This window comes from Anomaloglossus baeobatrachus, chromosome 7 (genome assembly GCF_048569485.1).
Source record: "Anomaloglossus baeobatrachus isolate aAnoBae1 chromosome 7, aAnoBae1.hap1, whole genome shotgun sequence".
Lineage (NCBI taxonomy): Eukaryota > Metazoa > Chordata > Amphibia > Anura > Aromobatidae > Anomaloglossus > Anomaloglossus baeobatrachus.
In genome coordinates, this window is record NC_134359.1 from 21731490 (window position 1) to 21748454 (window position 16965).

Sequence of the window (16965 nt, forward strand, 5' to 3'; positions counted from 1 at the left end):
CAATACATTGTGGGAGCTCAGATTATAATTGACAACAAGGCGGAGCTAAATTACTGTCACGTTCTCTAAGTACGTGACATACTCGCCAACTATCCAGAAGACCCCAAGAAAGACGGAGAACTCGGGGACAGCAGTCAAGTCCAGAAGTTGGGACAAAGAAAGCCCTGGATTAAAGGGATGGATCTGTACAAAAAAGGTCTAGTGAGGGTGTCAGTAAAAAGGGGCGTGAATTTGGGAAGTTCTAGTCTGGGGTCTATATGGTTTGATTTGGAGTATTTAAAGGGGTCTAGTCTTGGACCTCAAATAAGAAGGTCTGGTATCTTTATTAAAGGAGTCTGTTATAAGGATTTGGCCCTGATAAAGGAGGGTTGGTCTGGATATTGGTACAAGAGTGATCTGGGAGGTGGTGCTGGTCTTGGATCTGTATTAGGCCGGTGTCACACTTGCGAGGGCCTCGTGTGTATCTCGCGCGAGTCTCGCGTTGCATCACCCGGCACGGACTCACACTCTCCTCACAGGAGCGGGTCGGTTGCATGCATCTCTATGCAACCGACCCGCTCCTGTGAGGAGAGTGAGTCCGTGTCGGGTGATGCAACGCGAGACTCGCGCGAGATACACACGAGGCCCTCGCAAGTGTGACACTAGCCTTAAAGGGAATCAGTCACCTGAATTTTGCAATGTAAGCTGAGGACAGCATGCTGCTAGAGTTAAAAAAGAAAATACAACTGTGCTTCTCTTATATGTGTGCCAAATATTGTTTATCTAAACTAAAAGGTTTATTGCTGTGTGATTAACACCGATGTGACTCTTGGCTAGTGCAGTCAAGTCAGACACTCCACTGTTGTGATTGACACCTTGCAGTCAATGCACAATCAACATTGAGAGCCTGTTGTGGGCGAGGACAGCTCCCAGCTCTGCTAAACTGAATTCTTAGATAAAGTCAGAATGGCTGCACACAGTGATCTAAGTTAAACATGGTTAGTTTAAGAATCTCATTGCCTACAACATGCTGCTCTCAGATGAAGTAGCAAAAATCTGCTGACAGATTCCTATTAATCTGTGATCGGTATTAAAAGGGTTCAAGTTTGGAACCTTGCCGGAGGTCTGCATTAGGGGGATCCAGTAATGGGTCTGTATTTAGGAGTTTCCCCTTATGTCCTATTCCTTCTCTGTATCATACTCCTTCCCTTATGTCATGCTCTGCCCTCTGTGCCATGCTCTGCCCTCTGTGCCATGCTCTGCCCTCTGTGCCATGCTCCGCCCCCTGTGTCATGCTCCTCCTTCTCATATCCAACATTAGATATATTATTATTATTATTATTATTATTTATTATTATAGCGCCATTTATTCCATGGCGCTTTACAAGTGAAAGAGGGTATACGTACAACAATCATTAACAGTACAAGACAGACTGGTATAGGAGGAGAGAGGACCCTGCCCGCGAGGGCTCACAGTCTACAGGGAATGGGTGATGGTACAATAGGCGAGGACAGAGCTGGTTGCGCAGCTAGATATCTAGATATACCAGTTTTCCCTTCTGTGTTGCTTTAATCTTGGTCTCCTACATCTACGCCTCCATGTTGGGTGGACATCGCTTCGCTCTACCTTTTATGCTTCTAGACCTTAATTGATTTGACATTTTTAAAGAAATATGACCTATTCCAAGACGCTGTCGACATCCACAAGGTCATCGCCCCCGAACATACGAACATTTCTATCATCTTCTAGTTTGTCTTTCGTATTTCTAGATGTATCGTGTCCGTGGCGCTCACGTTCCTAACTCTTATACTGTGTTTCCATGGAGATGTGTTTCAGAAACCGAGCCTCCCTTGTGGCAGCCATGGCATGTACAATACATCATAATAAGATATATGTTACATGTCAGTATAAAAACATGCTATCATTTATTAGGATTTATGTACAAAATGGTATGAAAATGTGCAACCCAGACCCTCTCTGTCCTATCTGCAGCAGCCACTAGAGGGAGCGATCTGCAGTCAGTTTATACAGCCGCCATTGAATTAAACGCCAGCTGTATACAGGGAGCTCCCTCTAGTGGTGGCTGCAGACAGAAGCTTATGTATCTCTGTATACAGGGAGCTCCCCCTAGTGGTGGCTGCAGACAGAATCTCATCATGTATCTCTGTATACAGAGAGCTCTCCCTAGCGGTGACTGCAGACAGAATCTTATCATGTATCTCTATATACAGGGAGCTCCCCCTAATAGTGGCTGCAGACAAAATCTTATGTATTTCTGTATACAAGGAGCTCCCCCTAGGGGTGGCTGCAGACAGAATCTTATCATGTATCTCTGTATACAGGGCGCTCCCCCTAGTGGTGGCTGCAGACAGGATCTTATCATGTATCTCTGTATACAGGGAGCTCCCCCTAGTGGTGGCTGCAGACAGGATCTTATCATGTATCTCTGTATACAGGGAGCTCCCCCTAGTGGTGGCTGCAGACAGGATCTTATCATGTATCTCTGTATACAGGGAGCTCCCCCTAGTGGTAGCTGCAGACAGGATTTTATCATGTAGTATACAGGAAGCTACCCCTAGTGGTGGCTGCAGGCAGAATCTTATCATGTATCTCTGTATACAGGGAGCTCCCCCTAGTGGTGGCTGCAGACAGGATCTTATCATGTATCTCTGTATACAGGGAGCTTCCCCTAGTGGTGGCTGCAGACAGCATCTTATCTATTTCTGTATAAAGGGAGCTCCCCCTAGTGGTGGCTGCAGAGGGGATCTTATAATGTATCTCTGTATACAGGGAGCTCCCCCTAGTGGTGGCTGCAGGCAAAATATTATCATGTATCTCTGTATACAGGGAGCTCCCCCTAGTGGTGGCTGCAGACAGGATCTTATCATGTATCTCTGTATACAGGGAGCTCCCCCTAGTGGTGGCTGCAGACAGGATCTTATCATGTATCTCTGTATACAGGGAGCTCCCCCTAGTGGTGGCTGCATGCCATAATTAGATCATTAACAAGTCAGAAGGAGAAATGTCATTATGTTATGAAATTATACAACAGTAAATTTGGGGCCTGAAATAGACTAAAGAGTTTTATCCTTTATCAATTATTTATTAGATCTCTGCTGAAGGAGTGTGGGACACGTCTTGTGCCATGTCAGCGGTGGATATGAAGACTTTGCTTCTCTGTATCTCCTCTGCTGGGCACCCGGCCACATTCTGTCAATGCTGATGATTTCGTTGGGAATTGCTTGTAATAGGCAATAAGAAAAATCCAATAAAAGCAAAGTAAAAAAAAACAACGTGTTTCGCATTTGCATGTTTAGGATTTGTTTGCACCAACGGCTCTTTTTGATTATTTTGGAGACGGGTAATAAGTAACGTAATTGTCTCCTTCTGACAGGCATCATCTTTTTAGAGCTGATCCGAGCAATATTAAAGTGCAGCTGAGAAGCGGAATATTCGTTGTTCTTTTCTATGAAGTGGCTGACGTCAGCCATTCCCGCGATGTGCACAATGCACCAGGCACCCACTTTGGACTTTACAGTGCAGAATTTGGCTGCATCGGTATTTTATTCCAACGCTTACTATGAATTATATCGGAGAAATGTGACACCCGGAGACTCGGGAACGCACTGGGGATGGCAGATGTGCGTCACGTCCTTCTCTCCCAACTGCAATGCAGATCCGTGATGTCCAAAGAAATGTATTTACACCTTCTAGGATTCTGATTCCTCTCCCTCCCGCTCCCCGCGCCTCTATTTACACGTGTTCTAGAATTAGAAATCGAAAGATATTAATTGCTAGTGACGTCTAATTAATCAGCTGCAGACTCCGGGTCATTTATACCATTAATTCCAAACATTTAAGAAATGCGCTTAGCAAGTGAATAAGGCGATAATTTATGATCGGGAGCGGGAGCGAAGGACACTTCAGACCCTCCTATACAAAAATGGAGGTTCCAAAATCCACAATGGCCACCTTTATAATATTCGTGCCAGGGCGTCTTCACGCTATGTCTGTGCCACTGGGGAGCACATCTTATTCACGTATAGTAAAAATATCTAGTTCTGATTAAAAAAAACAAAAGAAACAAGACCAAGGAGGGAAAGAAAGCAAAAGGAAGGGAAAGAATAAGGAAGGTGTAAAAGGTAGGGAAGAAGAAGAAAGGAAAACAGAATGAAGGGAATGAGGGAGAAAGGGAGGGATGGAGAAAGAGAAGAAGGGGCCAAAGAAGGTAATAAAGGAAGAGGTAGGAAAGGAAAGAGTAAAGCAGAACAGAAAGTTGGAATGAAAGGAAGGGGAAAGATTGAGGGAGGACAGAAGGGGGTAAATGTCAAGATTTTGGAATGAAAAAAAGGAAAACAGAATGGAGGAAGGATAGAGGGGGAAAAAAAGGTAGAAGAAGGACAGGGGTAAATAAAAGTTGGTAGTTAGGGTAAGGAAAGGAGGAAGAAAGCTTAACAGAATAAAGGAAAGGAAAGAGGAAAAAGAGTGGGAAGAAAAAAATGGGTGAAGGGAATGAGCTAGGAAGGGAAGAGTGTGGGAAGAAAAAAATGGGTAAAGAGAAGGAAGTAGGAAGGGAAGAAAAAGGAAAATAGAATGTTGGGAGGGTAAAGGTTGAGGCAAGAAGAAATAGGGTAAAGGAGAAGAAAGTTGGGGAAGGGGTAAAAGATCAGAAAGGAAATCAGAATGAAGGGAATGGAAGAGAAAGGGATGGCTGGAGAGCGGGAAGAGGAGGCCAAAGAAAGTAATAAATAAGGAGGTAGGAAAGAAAGAGTAAGACAAAACAGAAAGTTGGAATCAGAGGAAGGTGAAAGATTGAGGGAGGACAGAAGGGGTAAATGACAAGAATGAAGGAAGGAAAAAAGGAAAACAGAATGGAGGAAGGGAAGAGAGGAAAAAAACGGGTGGAAGAAGGACAGGGGTAAATAGAAGGTGGTAGTTAGGGTAAGGAAGAGAGGAAGAAAGCTAAACAAGATAAAGGAAAGGAGAGAGGAAAGAGAGTGGGAAGAAGAAAAGGGAACGAGGTAGAAAGGGAAGAGAGTCGAAAAAAGAAAATGGGTAAAGGGAAGGAGGTAGGAAGAGAAGAAGAAAAGGAAAATAGAATGTTGAAAGGGGAAAGATTGAGGGAAGAAGGATTGGGATAAAGGAGAAGAAAGTTGGGAGGCAGAAGGAAAATCAGAAAGGAGAGAAACAAGGGAGGGGAACAAAGGGTCAAAAGAAAGTTAAGTCAAAGGAGACAGAAAGGGAAGTCGGATAGAAAGTAAGTTGGTAGTGTGGCGCCCTGGACAAGCCAGGGGCCACAGAGAACAACACCAACACATCCCACACTCCCGGTCAGGCACACCGAAGTCATACTAAAACCCTTGTTGCCTTCCTCTAGGGGCTGATGTTCACACCAGGGGGTGGGCTAGGCGGTTGGCGCCGCCCACCGAGGAATTCACAGTCCTGGAGGCGGGAAAACTAGAGAGTTCAGCTAGGGAAGTGGAAGGAAGGAAAGTGGCAGCTGAGCAGACTAAAGTTGGTCCGGGTGTGTGGCCCGGATGGATCAGCAAGGTTGGCAGACGGCCCAGGCGGATCGACCTGTAACCGGAGCCCGTGACCGACCGGAAGTGCTACCCTGGAAGGTGCAGAAGCCTGAGCCGGAGGCATCCCCCGAGAAACTTCCTGAGCCAGAGCCGACAGGCCGCTCCGTGCAGGAGGCCCGGCGAAAGAGGACCCCTGTGCCCATCCCCCACACCTCGGCTGAGGTTGCGCCGGGTTGCCGCTGCAAGGCAGCACCCCAGGCCAAGTCACCGCGGGACCTTCCACCCAGATCACCAGTGGTGGGTAGTGTCCAAAAGGTCTCGCGGGGCCCGACCCGTGCGCCGGAGCTTGCAGCAGCTCCATATTGGGACAGGGAACCGACACCACTGGGCCCAGAAATTGCCGAGAGAGAGAGGAAGAATGCGGAGTTGGTGGCCCGTACGATCCGGGAGAAAGAGAGCCTCCGTCAAGCGACCTTCCGTGTCCGGGGCCCCCAGTATGAAGGGCAGGTGAGGCGGTTTGATGTCCGCCGGGGCTATGGTTTCATCTATGAACCGGGCCTGGAGGCCGAAGTCTTTATAGCCCGGCGGGATGTTAATGCCCACCTGCCGGAGGAGCACCCAGGCCGTAACCTGATGCCGGGCGACCTGGTACAGTACACCCGGCACTGTGGGGAGAGGGGGTGGTTTGCGCTGGATGCCAAGCTGAGGGGCAGCCTGGAGGCCCGGGTGTCCACCGCGTCCCCTCCCCCAGCCGTCACCGAAGAGTCGGAGTAAGGTCAGCAGAGCCCAGCTGCAAGTTGTCCCCCGTTGGGACCACCAGTGTTAAAAAGTACCGTTTGAAAAGGAATGAAAAAGAATAATCAACCGAGAAGAGTTACCTGATCAGTTACCTGTCAGCTTGATTTGCACCGGTCGTTGCCGGCAACTGGTCCCCGTTGGGACCCCTTACCAAATGCGTAGAAACTATTACGAACAGGCCCGAGAACTAACAGGGCAACCACAAACTTGTGGCATGTAAATAAAATATGTTTTATGGCTTTTACCGTGACCGTCTCCGGAGAGGCAGATTGGACGATGGGCCCGCAGTGGAGCAGGCTGGGGCCCAGCCACCACCGGAACCGGTGGCCATCCTCTGGGGTTTCAGGGGTTCCCCATGGACGTGGGTCCCCTGAAAAGGAAAGAACCCGCTCGGGTAACTTGTGCTGGACTGGGGTCAAGGGGTGCTGCCCATTTGTTTAGGGACAGCATCAGGGCCAGGTTGCTTGGGTGGGAGAGAGCGGAAGAGGTAACCATTAGTAATGTTAAGTAAGAGTACCTCCCGATGTGGAAAGATGTTAGTATACTTGTAACCCTTGTTTCACCGTTATCTTAAAAATAAAACCGGTGATGGACGGGCAGCCCGCGGACGGTCTGCATTTTACTAAGGGGGAATGTGGCGCCCTGGACAAGCCAGGGGCCACAGAGAACAACACCAACACACCCCACACTCCCGGTCAGGCACACCGAAGTCATACTAAAACCCTTGTTGCCTTCCTCCAGGGGCTGATGTTCACACCAGGGGGTGGGCCAGGTGGTTGGCCCAGCCCACCGAGGAGTTCACAGTCCTGGAGGCGGGAAAACTAGAGAGTTCAGCTAGGGAAGTGGAAGTGGAAGGAAGGAAAGTGGCAGCTGAGCAGACTAAAGTTGGTCCGGGTGTGTGGCCCGGACGGATCAGCAAGGTTGGCAGACGGTGGTGACCGTCTGCAGGAGTGGCCTATCAGAGCTTACCGTAAAGACGGGTGGTGGCCCGGCGGTACCGGACCGGTACGTCAAGAGAAGCCAGCACCATCTGGCAGGGGCTTACGGACCCCGGCAAGGCTAGGAGTCGCCGTGAATTTGCCAAATTCGTTAGCGAAGGGAACCTCCTGGGTTTCCCAGCAGCCAAGACCCGACAGAAGGCAACAGTCCAACCGAGAGAGGGAAACACAGTCACCGCCAAGGCTAAAGTTCCCAGGGCCAGAGCCTGCGGGCAAAAGGGGCTCCTCCAGCCCATATCCAAGATGGGGAGCGGGTTACCGGTGGGAACCCATTGGAACTGTTTACAGTACATAGGTGCAGGGAAAGGCAGTCACCATCAACCTGCCGGGAGAAACAACACCGCAGCCGTCTGTGGGACCCGTCCATCCAGCCGTGTGTTTTACCGAGAACTGTGTCCTCATCATTGGCTGAGTGAGTACCACCGTGTCGTGCGGCACAGCGCTGCCCCCGCGACCCTGCACCTCACCAGCCCCTGTTACCCGCCTGTCATCCATCCCTACCCCATCACCGGGCCCCGGGACAACCAACCCCCTACCCACGGAGGGGAGAACTAACAACAAAGCTGCTCCCTGTCACCGCTCCCGGGCTCCCCGTCCAGAGCAGCGGTGGTGTCACCAATATCACCACAACCGTGGGTGGCGTCACGGACAATAATCAAATCCCCACAATCAATCCCCACCCTTTTCACTTACGGGCGAGGAGCGCCGCTCGAGTCCCCAGGATCCGGCCCACCGCTCGAGCCACCACCGAGCAGCAGCAGCGGCCGGACCCGAGCAGTGGGAGAGCGCAGCGTCCCCTGCTCCGCCCGCGACAGTAGGAATGGAGGAAGAAAGGAAAACAGATTGGGAGAAGATAAAAGGTACAGAAGAAAGAAAATGTAGGTAGAAAGAGATTTGAAGGTAAGGGATGAAGAGAGGAAAACAGAATGGAGGGAATAAAAGGTTAAGAAGAAGGATCAAGTGAGGGGAAAGAAAACAAAAAGGAAGGAAAGTTAAATTTTGTTTAAAGCTACATATGTTGGAAAACAAAATAGGAAGTAAAGAAAAATGGAAGAAATCGAAGGAGAAGGAAAAAGATACTAGTCAAAGGAATAAGGCTCTAAGGAGAAAATGTCCCCCTTAGATCTCAGCGAAAGGAATGAAAGAGAAAGAAGAAAAAGGAAGAAGGAAAAGTGGTGGACAATAAAGTGAACATACTTTCCAGCAGTCTCGATGTGGAGGGGCATCCAGTGAACGGAAACACAAAAGGGGAGCAAGAGGCAAACACCACTAATTGTGGGGGCACATGACTGGGGGACGCTGAAAGGCATTACTGAGATGGCAAATAAATGACCAGGGAGAAAGAGGAAACATAGTAACTTCTGGTAAAGTCATATCAGTATACTGGAGAAAAGAAGGGAAATATGAAGCAAGGAGGGAAGAAGAATGGAAATGAATTACCAGGGAGAAAAAAGGAGGAGAAAAAAAAAGAAGGAGTAAACAGGAAGAAGACAACAGAAAGATGGAGGGAGGAGAAAAAGGGGAGGAAGAAGGAAATAGGAAGAGGACAACACAGAGAGGGAGGGAGGAGAAAGAGGGAAGGAAGGAGGAAACAGGAAGAGGACAACAGAGAGAGGGAGGGAGGAGAAAGAGAGAAGGCAGGAGGAAACAGGAAGAGGACAACAGAGAGAGGGAGGGAGGAGAAAGAGGGAAGTAAGGAGGAAACAGGAAGAGGACAACAGAGAGAGGGAGGAAAAAGAGAGATGGAAGGAGGAAACAGGAAGAGGACAACAGAGAGAGGGAGGAAGGAGAAAGAGAGAAGGCAGGAGGAAACAGGAAGAGGACAACGGAGAGAGGGAGCAGAAACAGGAGAAACAGGAAAGGAAAAAAGAAACAGGAAGAGGACAACAGAGAGAGGGAGGAAAAAGAGAGATGGAAGGAGGAAACAGGAAGAGGACAGCGGAGAGAGGGAGGGAGAAGTAAGAGGGAAGAAAGGAGGAAACAGGAAGAGGACCACAGGGAGAGGAGAAAAAGGGAAGGAAGGAGGAAACACGAAGAGTACCAAAGAGAGAAGGAGGGAAGAGAAAAAGGGAAGGAAGGAGGAAACAGGAAGAAGAGAAAGGAGAGAGGGAGGGAGGAGAAAAAGGGAAGGAAGGACGGAGGGAGGAAACAGAAAGAGGACAACAGAAAGATTGAGGGAGGAGAAAAAGGGAAGGAAGAAGGAAACAGGAAGCGGACAATGGAGAGAGGGTGGAGAAAGAGGGATTGAATGAGGAAACAGGAAGAGTACAACAGAGAGAGGGAAGGAAGAAAAAGAGAGAAGGAAAGAGGAAACAGGAAGAGGACAATGGAGAGAGGGAGGAGTAAAAGGGAAGAAAGGAGGAAACAGGAAGAGGACAATGGAGAGAGGGAGGAGTAAAAGGGAAGGAAGGAGGAAACAGGAAGAGGACAATGGAGAGAGGGAGGAGTAAAAGGGAAGGAAGGAGAAAACAGGAAGAGGACAATGGAGAAATGGAGGAGTAAAAGGGAAGGAAGGAGGAAACAGGAAGAAGACAATGGAGAAACGGAGGAGTAAAAGGGAAGGAAGGAGGAAACAGGAAGAGGACAATGGAGAAAGGGAGGAGTAAAAGGGAAGGAAGGAGGAAACAGGAAGAAGTACAACGGAGAGTGGGAGGGAGAACAAGACAGAAAGAGGAAAAAGTAGTAACCTCTGATAAAGTTAAATCAGTATGCAGGAAAAAAAGAAGGGGCATACAAGGCAAGGAGGGAAGAAGAATGGAAGTGAATTACCAAAGCCAAAAGGAAGGGAAGAGAAAAAGGGAAGCAAGGAGGAAACAGGAAGAGGACAACGGAGAGAGGGAAGGAGGACAAGAGAGAACGAAAGTGAGAAGAGGAAGAAGAAAGGCAAAGTAACGGCCCCTGGACTGGCGCTGTTTATAGGAAATACACAGACCCTGTTTCACTTCTTGAGACCCGGTGCTAATATATTACTGAACTTGATCTGTACTTTGCGTGCTTATAATAAGGAAACTAGATCAGGCGCTGTGCGGGCTGCAGGGACCAATATGAAAGTCTATATCTCATCCCTAGTGCGGAGGGACATGTCGAGCTACATAAATTATGGTAAATAATAACTCCTGCTAGTATGATTATTCCATCCATACATCACACACTGCATATGGGGGGGGGGGGGGGGTCACACACTGCATGGAAATGAAATTTGCCATGAATTATTCATGAATTGTTATGGATTTTGTTAATCCTGCAATTTCCATTGCAGTTATTGGTGCTGCTTGCAATCCGCATTGATTTTACAGTAATTGTGTTCTGCCCAGAGGGGACAACGCATTTTAATTCAGTATGAAAATGAGAATAATCTAAAGAAAAACTTAAAAAGTGTGACACATTAAAGGCTTCCTGTATCTCACGCGTCACTTTAAAGTCCGATTTCACATTTCCAATGACTAATGAGTATTATAGGCGCGCAACCGGATTAGAAAATAACATTACTGCTTTCTTCCAAAAACAGCGCCACCTCTGTCCATAGGTTGTTTCTGTTACTGCAGCTCCAGTGACATGAATCGAGACTGAGCTGCATTACTAGAAACAACCAAGAGACATGGACATAGTAATATCTGTGTTACATCAATTATGGAGAAAAACAAAAACAAGAATAGAGTACTATCAATAGCAGGGCCTACATATTTTACAGGCAAAGATGGTGACTTCTATTTGTGGCTGCATTGTTTACAGGGATAAACAAGGCTAGAGTATTATCTGTACCTACAGTAGTTATAGAAAAAGACAGGAAGGCACTACTATCTGTGCTTAAATAATTTACAGGCAAAGATTGTGAGGTACTTGTGTTTGACTGCATCGTTTACAGGGAAAAAAGCCTGGAGTATTATCTGTACTTAGAGTAGTTCTAAAAAAAAAAAAAAAGACAGGGAGGCAGTACTAGCTATGCCTGCATAATGTACAGGCAAAGATTGGGAGGAACTACTATTTGTGATTACATGGTTTACAGGGGAAAAAACAACACTAGAGTATTATCTTTACCTACAGTAGTTATAGAAAAAGACAGGGAGGCAGTACTATCTGTGCCTACATAATTTACAGGTGAAGATGGTGAGTTAATTGTATTTGTGAGTACATTGTTTACAGGGGAAAAACAAGACTAGAGTATTATCCGTACCTAGAGAAGTTCTAAAAAAAACCAGGAAGGCAGTACTATCTGTGTCTACATAATTTACAGGCAAAGATGTTGAGGTACTTGTATTTATGGCTACCTCAATTACAGGGGAAAAACAAAACTAGAGTATTAACTGTACCTACAGTACTTATGAAAAAAAAAGGGAAGCAGTACTATCTGTGCCTACATAGTTTACAGACAAAGATGGTGAGGTACTTCTATTTGTGACTACAACGTTTTACAGGGAAAAACAAGAGTAGAGTATTATCTGCACATAGTAGTTCCAGAAAAAGACAGGGAGGTGGTACTGCAAGGGCCTACAAAATTTACAGTCAAAGGCAGGGAAGCAGTACTATCTGTGCCTACATCAACAACAACAAATAGAACTGGGAAGACAAATAGTGCAATAGGGTCTTATCCGGGTGGAAAAATGGTATAACAGCATGAAATGTGCTCACCTACCACTGAACACGAATGAAACGGCTGCAGGAGCCCCAACGATGAAGAGTTACAAAAATCTAGAAGAAAAGGGGTTAATCTGTGCTGCCATGGAAGAAATGGAAAAGATGGAGTATTCCTGGATTGTGATTTAATGTCAACGCGTTTCGGAGTATAACCACTCCTTGCTCAGGACAATTACAATCTGCTATAAATTGTCTTGAAGAAAGAGTGCCTATACTCTGAAACGCGTTGACATCACAATCCAGGAATACTCCATCTTTTGCCATTTCTTCCACGGAAGTGAGGATTAACCCCTTTCCTCCAGATTTTTTTATAACTCTACATCAATAGAAAGAAACAGGAATGAAGCACTATCTATAGGTCAATAATAACAGGCAGAGACAGGGTGGTGATACTATCTTTGTCATTTACAGAGAAAACAAGAATAGAGTACTACCTTCTCCTTAACTAGTTAAAGAAAAATGTGCCTACATTATTTACAGGCAAAGGCAGGGAGGAATAACTATATGTACCAACATCAATAACAGGTAGATACGAGGAGGCAGTACTATCTGGGTCCAGATCAATTACAGCCAGGAACAAAGAGGTAGTATTATCTGTGCCTACATAATTGATAGGTAAAAACAGGGAAGTAGTACTATCTGTGTCTAACTAATTTATAGGCAAAAAGAGGGAGGTAGTACTATTTACAGGCAAAAAGAGGGAGGTGGTACTATCTGTGCCTACCTAATTTATAGGCAAAAACAGGAAGGTAGTACTATTTATAGGCAAAAAGAGGGAGGTAGTACTATCTGTGCCTACCTAATTTAGAAGCAAAACCAGGAAGGTAGTACTATCTGTGCCTACCTAATTTATAGGCAAAAATAAAGAGGAAGTACTATCTTTGCCTAGCTAATTTATAGGTAAAAACAGGAAAGTAGTACTATCTGTGCCTACCTAATTTATAGGCAAAAATAGGGAGGTAGTACTATCTGTGCCTACCTAATTTATAGGCAAAAACAGGGAGGTACTACCATCTGTGCCTACCTAATTTATAGGCAAAACAGAGAGGTAGTACTATCTGTGCCTACGTAATTTATAGGCAAAAATATGGAGGTAGTACTATCTGTACCTACCTAATTTAGAGGCGAAAATAGGGAGGTAGTACAATCTGTGCATACCTAATTTATAGGCAAAAACAGAGAGGTAGTACTATCTGCACCTACCTAATTTAGAGGCGAAAATAGGGAGGTAGTACTATCTGTGCCTAAGTAATTTATAGGCAAAAACAGGGAGGTAGTACTATCTGTGCATACCTAATTTATTGGCAAAAACAGAGAGGTAGTACTATCTGTACCTACCTAATTTAGAGGCGAAAACAGGGAGGTAGTACTATCTGTGCCTATGTAATTTATAGGCAAAAAATAGGGGGGTAGTACTATCTGTGCCTACATAATTTAGAGGCGAAAATAGGGAGGTAGTACTATCTGTGCCTACGTAATTTAGAGGCGAAAATAGGGAGGTAGTACTATCTGTGCCTACGTAATTTATAGGCAAAAATGAGGAGGTAGTACTATCTGTGCCTAAGTAATTTATAGGCGAAAATAGGGAGGTAGTACTATCTGTGCCTAAGTAATTTATAGGCGAAAATAGGGAGGTAGTACTATCTGTGCCTACGTAATTTATAGGCGAAAATAGGGAGGTAGTACTATCTGTGCCTACGTAATTTATTGGCAAAAATAGGGAGGTAGTACTATCTGTGCCTAAGTAATTTATAGGCAAAAATAGGGAGGTAGTACTATCTGTGCCTAAGTAATTTATAGGCAAAAATAGGGAAGTAGTACTATCTGTGCCTAAGTAATTTATAGGCAAAAATAGGGAGGTAGTACTATCTGTGCCTAAGTAATTTATAGGCAAAAATAGGGAGGTAGTACTATCTGTGCCTAAGGTCCTACTTCTTTCTACTTTGATTTAATGGCACATACAAAGGCATATAAACCTCTGTAGTTTTCGCCCTTTCTCCTGTAAGATAATGTATGCGCCGTGCGTCTCCCGTCGTTCACACTCTGAAGGTGCCTCCGCAGATCTGTGCCGGTGTATCTGACGGGATTTGTCATAAATTATTCCATGCATGCCTAATTGTGGAGTCGCGTGACACAAGTACCTGTCTCACTTTATGGAGCTGTCATAACAAGGTGCAGGAATAAGGAATGAAGCCGACGCTCCAGACATTAGCCGCCCTCCTGAAGTAGGATGTGCTGGAAGTGAATTAAACCAAAAATATGCAAATTCAGCCTCGTCCCTGATGCTACATGTTTATGCCATACTGCGATGAAGACTTTGGACGCCTGCATTCTCTGCTTCTCTGTATGGAGATGTGCAGTCAAAAGATACATCATGTTTTAAAGCAATTAATATATTATCTAAAAAGGTATAAAAGTGTCTGCGGATTAATTTCAGAATATATGTTTATATGGATAGGAGCCCAGTTCTGCTACTGAGCTCCAAATAATAATATTCTGGCCACAACCACTAGAGGGCGCTCACTGCAGACATGTTAATTGTCCCGGCTCCAGCGCTAGGTTCTGCATCCTCCTCATCTGGCAGCCAGCTCGCTTTGCTTCTGTGTCCTTGGAGGTCATGCTTTTTGGGCTTTTTAGGCTGGCTAAGGCGGAAGTACGCCACCTGAGTATTCCGGTAGTTATCATTCATGACACTGCTAAAATTGCTTAGCTCAGCTTCCTTTTTCTGGTATGTCACCTAACTCTGCTGTGCCGTACCACTGGGCTTTGCTGCATCAAGTGACAGATGAGCTTTCTCACTAATCCAGCTCTGCTATGTTGCTGGGCTCTGCTACATTAAAGTTCCAGCTGTGTCTTCTGACTATTTCAGCTCTGCTATACCACTGGGCTCTGTTATATCAAGTACCAAATCAGTCTGCTGAATAAAGCAGCTCTGCTGTGCATCAATTTTCCAAGTGTGTCTCCTGACTAACTCATCTCTACATTGCCCCTTGGCTCTGCTGCTTCAGTTCCACGTCTCCTTACATACCCAGATCTGCTGTTCCTCGTAACTCCAGGTACTGTCCAGTATATCCAGATCTTCTGTTCTGCGCTTCTCCAGGTGCCGTCCAGTATATCCAGATTTGCTGTTCTGCGCTGCTCCAGGCACCATCCAGTATATCCAGATCTGCTGTTCTGCGCTGCTCCAGGTGCCGTCCAGTATATCCAGATCTGCTGTTATGCGCTGCTCCAGGTGCCGTTCAGTATATCCAGATCTGCTGTTCTGCGCTGCTCCAGGTGCGGTCCAGTATATCCAGATCTGCTGTTCTGCGCTGCTCCAGGTGCCGTCCAGTATATCCAGATCTGCTGTTCTGCGCTGCTCCAGGTGCCGTCCAGTATACCCAGATCTGCTGTTCTGCGCTGCTCCAGGTGCCGTTCAGTATATCCAGATCTGCTGTTCTGCGCTTCTCCAGGTGCCGTCCAGTATATCCAGATCTGCTGTTCTGCGCTGCTCCAGGTGCCGTTCAGTATATCCAGATCTGCTGTTCTGCGCTGCTCCAGGTGCCGTTCAGTATATCCAGATCTGCTGTTCTGCGCTGCTCCAGGTGCCATCCAGTATATCCAGATCTGCTGTTCTGCGCTGCTCCAGGTGCCGTTCAGTATATCCAGATCTGCTGTTCTGCGCTGCTCCAGGTGCCGTCCAGTATATCCAGATCTGCTGTTCTGCGCTGCTCCAGGTGCTGTCCAGTATATTCAGATCTGCTGTTCTGCGCTGCTCCAGGTGCCGTCCAGTATATCCAGATCTGGTGTTCTGCACTGTCCTACATGTTGTCCAGTATATCCAGATCTGCTGTTCTGCGTTGCTCCAGGTGCCGTCCAGTATATCCAGATCTGTTGTTCTGTGCTGCTCCAGTTGCTGTCCAGTATATTCAGATCTGCTGTTCTCCGCTGCTCCAGGTACTGTCCAGTATATCCAGATCTGCTGTTCTGCGTTGCTCCAGATGCCATCCAGTATATTCAGATCTGCTGTTCTGCGCTGCTCCAGGTACCATCCAGTATATCCAGATCTGCTGTTCTGCGTTGCTCCAGTTGCTGTCCAGTATATCCAGATCTGCTGTTCTGCGCTGCTCCAGTTGCTGTCCAGTATATCACATCTGCTGTTCTGCGCTGCTCCAGGTGCCGTCCAGTATATCCAGATCTGCTGTTCTGCGCTGCTTCAGGTGCCATCCAGTATATCTAGATCTGCTGTTCTGCGCTGCTTCAGGTACTGTCCAGTATATCCAGATCTGCTGTTCTGCGCTGCTCCAGGTGCCGTCCAGTATATCCTGATCTGCTGTTCTGCGCTACTTCAGGTACTGTCCAGTATATCCAGATCTGCTGTTCTGCACTGCTCCAGGTGCCATCCAGTATATCCAGATCTGCTGTTCTTCACTGCTCCAGGTGCCATCCAGTATATCCAGATCTGCTGTTCTGCGCTGCTCTAGGTGCTGTCCAGTATATCCAGATCTGGTGTTCTGCGCTGCTCCAGGTGCTGTCCAGTATATCTAGATCTGCTGTTCTGCGTTGCTCCAGGTGCCGACCAGTATATCCAGATCTGCTGTTCTGCGCTGCTCCAGCTGCCGTCCAGTATATCCAGATCTGCTGTTCTGCGCTGCTCCAGGTGCCATCCAGTATATCCAGATCTGCTGTTCTGCGCTGCTCCAGGTGCCATCCAGTATATCCAGATCTGCTGTTCTGCGCTGCTCCAGGTACCGTCCAGTATATCTAGATCTGCTGTTCTACGTTGCTGCAGGTCCCGTGCAGTATATCCAGATCTGCTGTTCTGCGCTGCTCCAGGTGCCGTCCAGTATATCTAGATCTGATGTTCTGCGTTGCTCCAGGTGCCGACCAGTATATCCAGATCTGCTGTTCTGCGCTGCTCCAGCTGCTGTCCAGTATATCCAGATCTGCTGTTCTGCGCTGCTCCAGGTGCCGTCCAGTATATCCAGATCTGCTGTTCTGCGCTGCTCCAGATACTGTCCAGTATATCCAGATCTGCTGTTCTGCGTTGCTC

The 16965-nt window shown here is 46.9% G+C and overlaps 1 protein-coding gene across 1 annotated transcript in view; it reads right to left on the minus strand.

Annotated features, from left to right (window-relative positions):
• The window catches only part of TMEM163 (transmembrane protein 163), a 200855-nt gene that overhangs the window by 52008 nt on the left and 131882 nt on the right, over positions 1–16965 (minus strand). The window lies entirely within an intron of this gene.